Consider the following 14769-nt stretch of genomic DNA (forward strand, 5'->3'; position numbering starts at 1 on the left):
GATAGTCCTATTATCCTTTTGAATTCTCCTGACTACACTATATCGGAGAAGTTTGCTCTTATTAAGGAATATGTTGATGGGTTGCCTTTTACCATTACACATGATGATTTTGATAGATATAATATGCATGTGCTTGCTGCTCCTACTTGCAATTATTATGAGAGAGGAACTATATCTCCACCTCTCTATGTTTCCAATACGATAAAATTGCAAGAATCTGTTTATACTATGCATTGGGATTTACTTTGTGTGCATGAATTGTTCTTTTATGACATGCCGATGCATAGGAAGAGAGTTAGACTTCGTTGTTGTATGATATATGTTACTTTGTGCTCACTACTAAATTATAAATCATTGTTAATTAAAATTGGCTTTGATATACCTTGGGATCCGAGTGGATCCATTACTTGAGCACTATATGCCAAGCTTAATGGCTTTAAAGAAAGCGCTGCCAGGGAGACAACTTGGAAGTTTTAGAGAGTCATTTATTTCTGTTGTGTGCTTTTATAAAGTTTAAATATAAAAATAATGTGCCAAGGTTTTCCTTTAGGATGTTTACATTTGCTTGATGGTTTGTACGGTGCAGGACAGAAACTTTGGCTGTAGTGCGCGATTTTAAATTTTTAGCTGGAATGTCAAATGGTTCTGATTCATTTTGCACTGTATTTCTATACAAATTGTTCATTTTTTCTAATTTTGGCAGAATTTTTCAAGTATCAGAAGTATGGTGAATGTTCAGATTATTACAGACTGTTCTATTTTAGACAGATTCTGTTTTTGATGCATAGTTTGCTTGTTTTGATGAAACTATCAATTTATATTAGTGGATTAAGCCATGAAAAAGTTATATTACAGTAGACACAATGCAAAAAAATATGAATTGGTTTTCAACAGTACTTAGAGTAGTGATTTGCTTCATTATACTAACGGATCTTACCGAGTTTTCTGTTGAAGTTCTGTGTGGATGAAGTGTTCAATGATCGAGAAGGTCTTGATGTGAGAAGAAGGAAGAGAGACAAGAGCTCAAGCTTGGGGATGCCCGAGGCACCCCAAGTAAATATTCAAGGAGACTCAAGTGTCTAAGCTTGGGGATGCCCCGGAATGCATCCCCTCTTTCTTCAACAAGTATCGGTATGTTTTCGGATTCGTTTCGTTCATGTGATATGTGCAATCTTGGAGCGTCTTTTGCATTTAGTTTTCATTTTTCTTTTATGCACCATGCTGGTATGATATAGTCCTTGGTTGATTTATAGAATGCTCTATGCACTTCACTTATATCTTTTGAGTATGGCTTTATAGAATGCTTCATGTGCTTCACTTATATCAATTGAAGTTTGGATTGCCTGTTTCTCTTCACTTAGACAACCGCCATTTGTAGAATGCTCTTTTGCTCCACTTAGATTTGTTAGAGCGTGGGCATATCTTTTGTATAAAGAATTAAACTCTCTTGCTTCACTTATATCTATTTAGAGAGATGACAGGAACTGGTCATTCACATGGTTAGTCATAAAATCCTACATAAAACTTGTAGATCACTGAATATGATATGTTTGATTCCTTGCAATAGTTTTGCGATATAAAGATGGTGATATTAGAGTCATGCTAGTGGGTAGTTGTGGATTAGTAGAAATACTTGTGTTGAGGTTTGTGATTCCCGTAGCATGCAGGTATGGTGAACCGTTATGTAACGAAGTCGGAGCATGATTTATTTATTGATTGTCTTCCTTATGAGTGGAGGTCGGGGACGAGCGATGGTCTTTTCCTACCAATCTATCCCCCTAGGAGCATGCGCATAGTACTTTGTTTCGATGACTAATAGATTTTTGCAATAAGTATGTGAGTTCTTTATGACTAATGTTGAGTCCATGGATTATACGCACTCTCACCCTTCCATCATTGCCAGCCTCTCTAGTATCGCGCAACTTTTGCCGGTACCTTAAACCCACCATATACCTTCCTCAAAATAGCCACCATACCTACCTATCATGGCATTTCCATAGCCATTCCGAGATATATTGCCATGCAACTTCCATCATCATCATATACATGACTTGAGCATTCATTTTCATATTGCTTTGCATGATCGTAAGATAGCTAGCATGATGTTTTCATGGCTTGTCCGTTTTTGATGTCATTGCTACGCTAGATCATTGCACATCCCGGTACACCGCCAGAGGCATCCATATAGAGTCATACTTTGTTCTAGACCTTGAGTTGTAATATTGAGTTGTAAGTAAATAAAAGTGTGATGGTCATCATTATTAGAGCATTGCCCCAGTGAGGAAAGGATGATGGAGACTATGATTCCCCCATAAGTCGGGATGAGACTCCGGACTTTACAAAAAAATAAAAGAGGCCAAAGAAGCCCAAATAAAAAAAGAGAGGCCAAAGAAGCCTACCAAAAAATAAAAAAAATAAAAACAAAGAAATGAGAGAAAAAGAGAGAAGGGGCAGTGCTACTATCCTTTTTCCACACTTGTGCTTCAATGTAGCACCATGTTCTTCATATAGAGAGTCTCTTGAGTTATCACTTTCATATACTAGTGGGAATTTTCATTATAGAACTTGGCTTGTATATTCCGATGATGGGCTTCCTCAAATGCCCGAGGTCTTCATGAGCAAGCAAGTTGGATGCGCACCCACTTAGTTTCAGTTGGAGCTTTCATACACTTATAACTCTAGTGCATCCGTTGCATGGCAATCCCTACTCACTCACATTGATATCTATTGATGGGCATCTCCATAGCCCGTTGATACACCTAGTTGATGTGAGACTATCTTCTCCTTTTTGTCTTCTCCACAACCACCATTCTATACCACCTATAGTGCTATGTCCATGGCTCACGCTCATGTATGCGTGAAAGTTGAAAAGGTTTGAGAACGTCAAAAGTATGAAACAATTGCTTGGCTTGTCTTGGGGTTGTGCATGATGTGAATATTTTGTGTGGTGAAGATGGAGCATAGCTAGACTATATGATTTTGTAGGGATAACGTTATTTGGCCATGTTATTTTGAAAAGACATGATTGCTTTATTAGTAGGCTTGAAGTATTATTGTTTTTATGTCAAATGATAGACTATTGCTTTGAATCACTCGTATCTTAATATTCATGCCATGATTAGATTACATGATCAATATTATGCTAGGTAGCATTCCACATAAAAAATTATCTTTTTTATCATTTACCTACTCGAGGACGAGCAGGAATTAAGCTTGGGGGTGCTGATACGTCTCCGTCGTATCTATAATTTTTGATTGTTCCATGACAACGTTCTAAAACTTTCATATACTTTTGGCAACTTTTTATACTATTTTTGGGAATAACATATTGATCCAGTGCCCAGTGCCAGTTCCTGTTTGTTGCATGTTTTTTGTTTCGCAGAATATCCATATCAAACGGAGTCCAAACGGAATAAAAATTGATGAAGATTTTTTTGGAATATATGATTTTTGGGAAGAAAAATCCATGCGAGACGGTGCCCGAGGTGGCCACGAGGTAGGGGGGCGCACCTGCCCCCCTGGGCGCGCCCCTGACCCTCATGGGCTACCTGTAAGGCCGTTGGTGCCCTTCTTTCGCCGCAAGAAAGCTAATTTCCGGATAGAGATCGTGTTAAAATTTCAGCCCAATCGGAGTTACGGATCTCCGGGAATATAAGAAACAGTGAAAGGGTAGAATCTGAGAACGCAGAAACAGAGAGAGACATAGAGACAGATCCAATCTCAGAGGGGCTCTCGCCCCTCCCGTGCCATGGAGGCCATGGACCAGAGGGGAAACCCTTCTCCCATCTAGGGAGGAGGTCAAGGAAGAAGAAGAAGGAGGGGGCTCTCTCCCCCTCGCTTCCGGTGGCACCGGAGTGCCACCGGGGGCCATCATCATCACCGCGATCTACACCAACACCTCCGCCATCTTCACCAACATCTCCATCACCTCCCCCCTCTATCTACAGTGGTCCACTCTCCCGCAACCCGCTGTACCCTCTACTTGAACATGGTGCTTTATGCTTCATATTATTATCCAATGATGTGTTGCCATCCTATGATGTCTGAGTAGATTTTCGTTGTCCTATCGGTGGTTGATGAATTGCTATGATTGATTTAATTTGCTTGTGGTTATGTTGCTGTCCTTTGGTGCCCATCATATGATTGCGCGCGTGGATCACACCCTAGGGTTAGTTGTATGTTGATAGGACTATGTATTGGAGGGCAAGAGTGACAGAAGCTTCAACCTAGCATAGCAATTGATGCATACGGGATTCAAGGGGGACCAGTATATCTTAATGCTATGGTTGGGTTTTACCTTAATGAACGTTAGTAGTTGCGGATGCTTGCTAATAGTTCCAATCATAAGAGCATAGAATTCCAAGTCAGGGATGACATGCTAGCAGTGGCCTCTCCCACATAATACTTGCTATCGGTCTAGTAAAGTAGTCAATTGCTTAAGGGACAATTTCACAACTCCTGCCACCACTTTTCCACACTCGCTATATTTACTTTATTGTTTCTTTATCTAAACAGCCCCTACTTTTTATTTACGTACTCTTTATTATCTTGCAAACCTATCCAACAACACCTACACAGTACTTCTAGTTTCATACTTGTTCTAGGTAAAGCGAACGTCAAGCGTGCGTAGAGTTGTATCGGTGGTCGATAGAACTTGAGGGAATATTTGTTCTACCTTTAGCTCCTCGTTGGGTTCAACACTCTTACTTATCGAAAACTGTTGCGATCCCCTATACTTGTGGGTTATCAGCTCTCCACCTACAGATTCATGCTTAGAATATGATCCTAACAGTGATTCTGAGCTAGAGGGAGACCTAAGACAATGTAGCTCCCTAGTGGAGGAGTCAAAGGCAGATGCTCTATCTTATTCACCCATCAAGGTGCTTGCTCTAACTTTCCAAGGTTATATTGGTCGCACATATCTTGCAGTTGATACTTTGCACTGCTTCTACTTTGTTGCACTGCCATTAGCTTAGTTTACACATCGTGTATATGAATATGCCCTGCCTATCTATTTTCAGTACATATTCCATCTGTCATCATATCATATTTATCCATTCAAATGCTTTTCTTGTGTATCAGACGTTCAAAAGGAAGAGGGCAATTGCTGATCATGGAGGAGCATGAGCAAAGTATTTGGAAAAAGGTAGTAACACCTGATAAATCAAATAGCCCATTAGGTGTAGTTGCAATATCACCTGACCCACAAAACACGGCCCCAACTCTAGCAGACTCTAGCCCTACTACACTAGTCATCTCTGATGCCCCAACTCAGCAGACCCCAACTGCAGCAAATGGTATGGTGATGCCAGTTGACATATCACCACCTCTATGATGCAAAACCCCCCATTCCAGGAAAGAATACACCAAATCCAGTTGCGAAATCCCTTTTTGAACCAGAGAGAGCCCCAATGGCAGTAAATAGGACCCCTGTTCCATTTCTTCTAGTTTAGAAGACGAAGCTTATATTGTTGTCAGGAACTTTGTGCACATCTTTCCTTCATGGAAAGATTATACCGCAGACACACAACAACTTCCAGTCTTCCTCCGCAACTTAAGCATAAGTAATGTACTAATGTTATTCTGGTAATTATTGCATATGTTTCAGCTGACAGAAGACACAAGATTTCATTCTTTTAAATAGGCGAGGACCAAGCTGAATTGTCAAGACGAGCAAGGGTTGGTTGCACTTTTCAAGCACTCATTGATGAAGTATCGTTCCTACCTGAGGGAGGCACACTTCGATGGCAAGCCTCTAAATGAAATTTCTGTAAAGTCTCTGGTGCTACATTTATCAGTCAGTGACTGGAATAATCTTGTTACACATTGGTCTCGTCTGCAGCGTAAGGTACTGTCTATGATATCACATCACAATTTGAACTACATTTCTGCATTTGCCTTAACGTCTCACTTGTACGAAAATTGTTAGCAGAAGAACATTCATTCTCAAGGGACCATAGAATCTTGCAACTATACTGCACACTGCATTGCTCTTGTGAGTACCTCTTGCCCTGTATGACCATACTTACTTTCATAGCTAGTTGATTATGTAGCATCATTGCACATGTTAGCCTCGTTATCGTCCATTTGGTGGACATTATAAGATCCATATGGACTCTTACATAAATTTAGAATCAACCCAATGCTTTTGAAGAGGTTTAGCTCTGCAGCCCTCTTGTAAGGACTGAATGTCGTCTATCACTGTACTTACATTAACAGCTACTCCCACCGTCCCATAATATAAGAATGTTTTTTAGAGTACACCAATGTTCAAAACACTCTTATATTATGGAAAGAGGGATTGGTTCATTGTGTAGCATTCTGCATCTCATATTCCTCGCCCACCATTTACTAAAAAATATCAGATCTACATTTAATCTTACCAAAAAGTTGAATACACAGACAATGCCAGTGCAGAAGTGTAGCCCATTGCTCTTGTCAGTACATTTTGTCCTGTAACGCTCGTACTTCCAGTATTAATCTGCATCTTATCTTCATTATCCTCTATCCCTTCCAGTATTATCATATCTATAATTACTCTCTACAAAATGTAGAGTACATGCAATGCTTATGAAGAAGATTCTGTGCTAAAATTCTTGAGTTATCCTTCCCTTGACATGGAGAAGGGCATTATAAAGCCGGTGTTAACTGTTAATGTAAGTCAGTCCTTCTAAAGCCTTTATCCTCAACCGCCGTTTAATTTGGTCATACTCCTTATTGTTTACTGCTGTTTAGTTTGTTGTTTCTACCAAAATGCATATTCGCAAGAACCGTAAGTTCTAAGTTTTACTTGTAAAACCAAATTCCTTATTCATACCATGCACATTACTCAATACTCCCTATATGTATGCTTGTTTTTGTGGATCTATAATCCAGTGTGTGGTGAAGCAGCCCACGTTTGCACCTTGTCATCTCCTGTTTTATCTTACTGATGCGGCTAATGATATGAACAACATGCCATGCACATTAACCAAAATAGATACAATGATTTTCTTTGCCCTTCATCTATGCTTGTTATGTTGACATGGTAATCCAGTAGTGTGGTGAAGCTCCCCGCATTATTAACAGCACCAAATTATACTATTGATATTTTGAACTTACTCTTTATTTTCTAATTTGAAATTGGATGGAATTGACAGCACAGTTATCATCTTTGTTTATACACGTGCAAAACCTGTCATCTCTCTGCTTTGTTTCAGGGTGATATGCCTGATGGCATGCACAAATCTGCTGAAGGCTGTGAGACAAACCCAACATATATTGCAGCAAAGAAGGCAAAACATCTTGAAGATAGAGAGACAACCCCAAAGTCTTGTCTTGATGTAGTGTTCAAGTTACTTGAGGCTAGCAGTCAGACAAGCTCACAGAATTCGTTGTCTGAATCAGTTTGACTTCTTCAGTCCCAAGTTCTAGCAGAAAGGAATTCTACAACTCAACTTCGACTTGAAGTCCTATCTCTAAGAAAGATTGCGGAGAACACCAATGAGAACCTCATTGCTAAATAGCTACACCTGGAAGCTATGACCGACATGCTAGGACGGTCTCACAGCCTTGCTCAGCAGCTTGCGCAACAGTTCCCGCACAAGGCAAACCTTTCTTGAACTGTCTTGGAAGTGATCTCGGTTCAGTATTATTTTGTTACGCTGCAATGGTGCCCAGTTTTTGTAATCTGCTTCTTTGTTGCGCTTTATGATCACTGGTTGCGAACTTCGATGCCCAGTGGATGTAATGTACCATAAATCCTTTATTGTATAGTGTAGGTTTATTCTTAGTTACTATGTTGTAATTTCTTTATTTTAGCGGACCACAATTGGGCCGGCCTGCATCTTTCTTGGGCCCGAATGATTGGGGCCTTCACACTTTGTGCGAGGCCCACAACTTACACCGGCCTATATTTTAATTGGGCCTTTTATGGACCCAACGCTTAGTTTGTCCCATTAACAGATACTCCCTCCGTCCCATAATATAAGAATGTTTTGTACCATACACCAGTGTTCAAAACACTCCTGTATTATGGGAAGAGGGATTGGTTCATTGTGTAGCATTCTGCATCTTATCTCCCTCGCCCACCATTTACTAAAAAAGATCAGATCTATATTTAATTTTACCAAAAAGTAGAATACACAGACAATGCTAGTGCAGAAGTGTAGCCCATTGCTCTTGTCAGTACATTTTCTATAACACTTGTACTTCCAGGGATTGGTAGTTGATTATGTAGCATCAATCTGCATCTTATCTTCATTATCCTCTATCCCTTCCAGTATTATCATATCTATAATTACTCTCTACAAAATGTAGAGTACAGGCAATGCTTATGAAGAAGATTCTGTGCTGAAATTATTGAGTTATCCTTCCCTTGACATGGTGAAGGGCATTATAAAGCCGGTGTTAACTGTTAATGTAAGTCAGTCCTTCTAAAGCCTTTATCCTCAACTGCTGTTTAATTTGCTCATACTCCATATCGTTAACTACTGTTTAGTTTGTTGTTTCTATCAAAATGCATGTTCGCAACAACCGTACATTCCAAGTTTTACTTGTAAAACCAAATTCCTTATTCATACCATGCACATCACTCAATACTCCCTATGTGTATGCTTGTTTTTGTGGATCTATAATCCAGTGTGTGGTGAAGTAGCCCACGTTTGCACCTTGTCATCTCCTGTTTTATCTTACTGACGTGGCTGATGATATGAACAACATGCCATGCACATTAACCAAAATAGATACAATGATTGTCTTTGAGCTTCATCTATGCTTGTTATGTTGACATGGTAATCCAGTAGTGTGGTGAAGCTCCCCGCATTATGAACAATGCCAAATTATGCTATTGATATTTTGAACTTACTCTTTATTTTATAATTTGAAATTGGATGAAATTGACAGCACAATTATCATCTTTGTTTATACACGTGCAAAACCTGTCGTCTCTCTGCTTGTTTCAGGGTGATATGCCTGATGGCATGCACAAGTCTGCTGAAGGCTGTGAGACAAACCAACATATATTGCAGCAAAGAAGGCAAAACATCTTAAAGATAGCGAGACAACCCCAAAGTCTTGTCTTGATGCAGTGTTCAAGTTACTTGAGATTAGCAGTCAGAAAAGCTCACATAATTCGCTGTGTGAATCAGTTCAACTTCTTTAGTCCCAACTTCTAGCAGAAAGGCATTCTACAACTCAACTTCGACTTGAAGTCCTATCTCTAAGAAAGATTGCGGAGAACACCAATGAGAACCTCATTGCTAAATAGCTACACCTGGAATCTATGACCAACATGCTAGGCCGGTCTCACAGCCTTGCTCAGCTGTTTGCGTAGCAGTTCCCGCACAACACTAACCTTTTTGAACTGTCTTGGAAGTGGTCTTGGTTCAGTATTATTTTGTTACGCTGCAATGGTGCCCCGTTTTTGTAATCTGATTCTTCGTTGTGCTTTATGATTGCTGGTGGTGAACTTCGATGCCCAGTAGATGTAGGCCCTGTTTGTTCAGCTTTTATCGACAGATTCCGCTGCCGCGCAGCAGAATCTGAACCAAAGGGTGAACCGAGCAGAATCCGATTCCAGAAATCCGCTGCCAAAATCTGAACCAAAAGCAGAAGCAGCCCAGGACGTGCTTTCCAAAATCAGATTTCGCTGCGGGCCAAAATCTGAAAAAGCTATATCAGCTGGTTTGCCAAATGACCTACATCTTTTTCAAATTAGATTTTTCACAGCTATTTTTCCACAGCAGATTTTTCACAGCTGCTTTTAGAAATCCACAGCCGAACCAAACAGGGCCGTAATATACCATAAATCCTTTATTATGTAGTTCTTTATTGTATAGAGTAGGTTTGTTCTTAATTCCTACTAGTTACTGCCATCATTCGCTATCTGAAAAAAATCTGATGTAGTCGACCGGGCCGAAACATTCGCCTCTAATGGGCCTGCTTTTTAGCGGGCCACAGTTGGGACGGCCTGCAACTTTCTTGGGCCTAAAAGGCCATAGAGTCCTTCACACTTTACGCAAGGCCCACAACTTACTCGGGTATATAGTCGGCCCAAATTTTAGTTAGGCCTTTAGTGGACCCAATGCTTAGTTGGGCCATGTAGCTTTGGGCCATTAACATGCTGAATATTCTGCTAGCCTGTTACAGCCCAAAAGAAACCATGGGCCTTTAGCAGGCCGAAATGCATGTTGGGCCTCAATTTTCACTAGTCATCGACGAGCCTTCAATAGGCTGAAATGTAGACCGAGCCTTTTTTGGCCCAATTATATGACGGGCCATTACTAGGCCGAAACATATCTCGGGCCTTAGTTGGCCCACTGATATCATGGGCCTTTAAGAGGCCGAAAGCTTAGTACAGGCATCAATGGGCCAACTTATATGACAGGCCTTTAGCAGGCCCAAAGTCACGTTGGGTTGAACTGTTGCCACCTTTATCACGAGCCGTTAGTGGGCTGGATGTCGCGTCAGACCATATATGGCCCATGGGCAGCATGTGCCATTCCCAGGCCGAAAGACACACCGGGATGAAATGGGCCCATGTCTACATCGGGCCTCTAATAGGCCGAAAGTCACTGGGCCATAATTGGGCCCAAATATTCGGCGAACAATTAACGGGCCAGATCTGGCTTCGGGCCGTAGATGGGCCATGTTTAAATAGTCTGTTATTGGGCTAGCCCACTAGTACCTGAGTAAGTACTACGAGCCTTTGACTGGGCCGGCCTTTTTAACCTATACGGGCCTCTGTTGGGTCCTGCCACGTGTCGACGTATCATAGGCATGTCTCCTCCATTGGACGGACGACATCTGGCCCATCGAGGAGCATACACGTGTTTCCTCCAGCCAATGATGATTTTACACGTGGAAAATCCCCATTTGTCCGGGTTGTTAACGGGTTATCGGATCCAAACCGAAACCCAATAGCTTAACGGCGATCCATTACGGTGGATGCCATGTGTCGGTTACCCTTGACGAAAGCATTTCCATGACGCGCTATTTATCATCATGGAAGTGGACACTTCCGTGATGATAATTTTGGTAATGTCATGGAACACTTCTACGACAGCACATGTATGACTCTCTTGATTCTGTCATAAAATCATCATGGATGTACATGCATGACAAAAAATGTGACCTACTATGACAAACATGTATCATCACAAAAGTGTATTTTTTGCAGTGATATTTATGGCCTTTTTTTGGTTGCTCGTTTCTCAATCTATTCACTAGCCTCCACTTGTACTAAGCAGAAATACTACTAGTGCATCCAATTCCTTAAACCTAAAGTTGTGCCAAATGAGTCCACCATACCTACCTATATACGATGTTTACATGTCGTTCCAAGTAAATTTGCATGTGCCAACTCTAATCATTCAAAGAAATTTTCCGTTTTGTGTGCCCATACCACTTATGAAGCGGCAGAGAGTGGCCAATATTTGCTATGCTAGGTATATATGTTATTCTCACGATGAGTGTTTATTCACTTGTCATTGCACGAGTGTGTGGCAGGTAATAGGGATGCCCAGTCCTGAAATGAATAATAATAATAAATTCCTTAGAAAGTGTTAGTATGGAAGGCAACATGGATACGGCTAGCCATGGATTGTGAAAGAAATGGTGGAAATGAAATAAACTTTACTTTTTGTTTGAGAACCTCCTATAATGTGTCTAGCATGGAAGATATTCAGAATTCTCGATCATTGTCGTTGGCAAGAAAAGCATGCCTATCTCAAAAACATCTTTATCTCTATTTTAAACCTTGAGCTCTCGCGCCTCTGCAAATCTCTGCTTCGCTCTGCGAAGGGCCTATCTATTTACTTTTATGCAATTTTTATTTTCATTTTGAGCCTCCATCTTCTCTTATAAAGCACCAACTAGAGAACACTATTATCATACTTGTGCATTGGATATAGCTAATGTTGAGTGTTTTTCATGAATGGATCAATGACTGAGCATAATGGGCCAGGGATAACTTTCTTTAGTGTTGATATTTTGAAAGATATGGTTGCTTGTTGGTATACTTTAGTATTGACGTTTTCATGTCAAATTATAGATTATTGCTTTGAATCACTCAAGTATAAATATCCATGTTGCAAAAGAAAAGATCATATCATGAATGTGATAGCTAGCATTCCACATAAAAATTTCTATTTTTATCATTTACCTACTCAAGGACGAGCAAGAATTAAGCTTGGGGATGCTGGATACGTCTTCAATGTATCTATAATTTTTTTATTATTCCATGCTATTATAGTATCAATTTTGGATGTTTTATATGTCATTATATGCAATTATTATTGGGGAACATAGTATTTCAAAAAAATATCCTACGACCACGCAAGATCTATCTAGGAGAAGCATAGCAACAAGCGGGGAGAGTGTGTCCACGTACCCTCGTAGACCGAAAGCGGAAGCGTTTAGTAACACGGTTGATGTAATCGAACGTCTTCACGATCCAACCGATCAAGTACCGAACGCATGACACCTCAATGATCTGCACACGTTCAGCTCTGTGACGTCCCTCGTACTCTTGATCCAGCTAAGACCGAGGGTGAGTTCCGTCAGCACGATGGCGTGTTGATGGTGATGATGAAGTTACCGATGCAGGGCTTCGCCTAAGCACCACGACAATATAACCGAGGTGGAAAACTGTGGAGGGGGCACCACACATGGCTAAAGTTCAACTTGTATGTCTATGGGGTGCCACCCTCCCCGTATATAAAGGAGGGAGAGAAGGAGGAGGCTGGCCTAGGAGGGGCGCGCCTATAGGGGGAGTCCAACTAGGATTCCCAATCCTAGTTGTAGTCCCCTTTCCTTTTCCAAGAGGTGGAGAGAGGGAAGGAGGAGGAGAGGGAGAAGGAAAGAGGGGAGCGCCGCCCCCTCCTAGTCTAATACGAACCAGCCCATGGGGGGCGCGCTGCCTCCCCTTGTGTCCCTTCTCTCCTTTCCACTAAAGCCCGATAAGGCCCAATACTTCCCCCGATGAATTCGCGTAATTCCCCGGTTCTCCGAAAAATACTCAAATCACTCGGAACCTTTCCGATGTCTGAATATAGCCTTCCAATATATGAATCTTTACCTCTCGACCATTTCGAGACTCCTCGTCATGTACGTGATCTCATCCGGGACTCCAAACAAACTTCGGTCATAAAATCACATAACTCATAATACAAATCATCATCGAATGTTAAGCGTGCGGACCCTATGGGTTCGACAACTATGTAGACATGACGGAGACACATCTCCGGACAATAACCAATAGCGGAACCTGGATGCTCATATTGGCTCCTACATATTCTACGAAGATCTTTATCAGTCAAACCGCATAACAACATACATCATTCCCTTTGTCATCGGTATGTTACTTGCCCGAGATTCGGTCGTCGGTATCATCATACCTAGTTCAATCTCGCTACTCGCAAGTCTCTTTACTCGTTCCATAATGCATCATCCCGTGACTAACTCAATAGTCACATTGCTTGCAAGGCTCATAGTGATGTGCATTATCGAGAGGGTCCAGAGATACCTCTCCGTTACACGGAGTGACAAATCATAATCTCGATCTATGCCAACTCAACAAACACCATCGGAGACACCTGTAGAGCATCTTTATAATCACCCAGTTACGTTGTGACGTTTGATAGCACACAAGGTGTTTCTCCGGTATTCGGGAGTTGCATAATCTCATAGTCTGAGGAACATGTATAAGTCATGAAAAAAACAATAGCAATAAAACTAAACGATCATAGTGCTAAGCTAACGGATGGGTCTAGTCCATCACACCATTCTCTAATGATGTGATCCCGTTCATCAAATGGCAACACATGTCCATGGCTAGGAAACTTAACCATCTTTGATTAAGGAGCTAGTCAAGTAGAGGCATACTAGGGACATTCTGTTTGTCTATGTATTCACACATGTACTAATTTTCTGGTTAATACAATTCTAGCATGAATAATAAACATTTATCATGATATAAGGAAATATAAATAACAACTTTATTATTGCCTCTAGGGCATATTTCCTTCAGTCTCCCACTTGCACTAGAGTCAATAATCTAGTTCACATCGTCATGTGATTTCACACCAATAGTTCACATCTTTATGTGATTAGTTCACATCTTTATGTGGCTAATACCCAACGGGTTTACTAGAGTCAATAATATAGTTCACATCGCTATGTGATTAACACCCAAAGAGTGATCATGTTTTGCTTGTGAGAGAAGTTTAGTCTACGGGTCTGCAACATTCAGATCCATATGTATTTTGCAAATTTATATGTCTACAATACTCTGCACGGAGCTACTCTAGCTAATTGCTCCCACTTTCAATATGTATCTAGATCGAGACTTAGAGTCATCTAGATCGGTGTAAAAAGCTTGCATCGACGTAACTCTTTACGACGAACTCTTTTATCACCTCCATAACCGAGAAATATTTCCTTAGTACTCTAAGGATAATTTTGACCGCTGTCTAGTGATCTACTCCTAGATCACTATTGTACTCCCTTGCCAAAATCATGCTAAGGTACACAATAGGTCTAGTACAGATCATAACATACTTTATTGAACCTATGACTGAGGCATAGGGAATGGCTTTTCATTCTCTTTCTATTTTCTGTCGTGGATGGGTTTTGAGTCTTTACTCAATTTCACACCTTACAACTCAGGGAAGAACTCCTTCTTTGACTGATCCATTTTGAACTCCTTCAAAATCTTATCAAGGTATGTACTCATCGAAAGTCTTATCAAGCATCTTGATCTATCTTTATAGATCTTGATGCCCAATATGT

This window comes from Triticum urartu, chromosome 1, assembly GCF_003073215.2.
Source record: "Triticum urartu cultivar G1812 chromosome 1, Tu2.1, whole genome shotgun sequence".
NCBI lineage: Eukaryota > Viridiplantae > Streptophyta > Magnoliopsida > Poales > Poaceae > Triticum > Triticum urartu.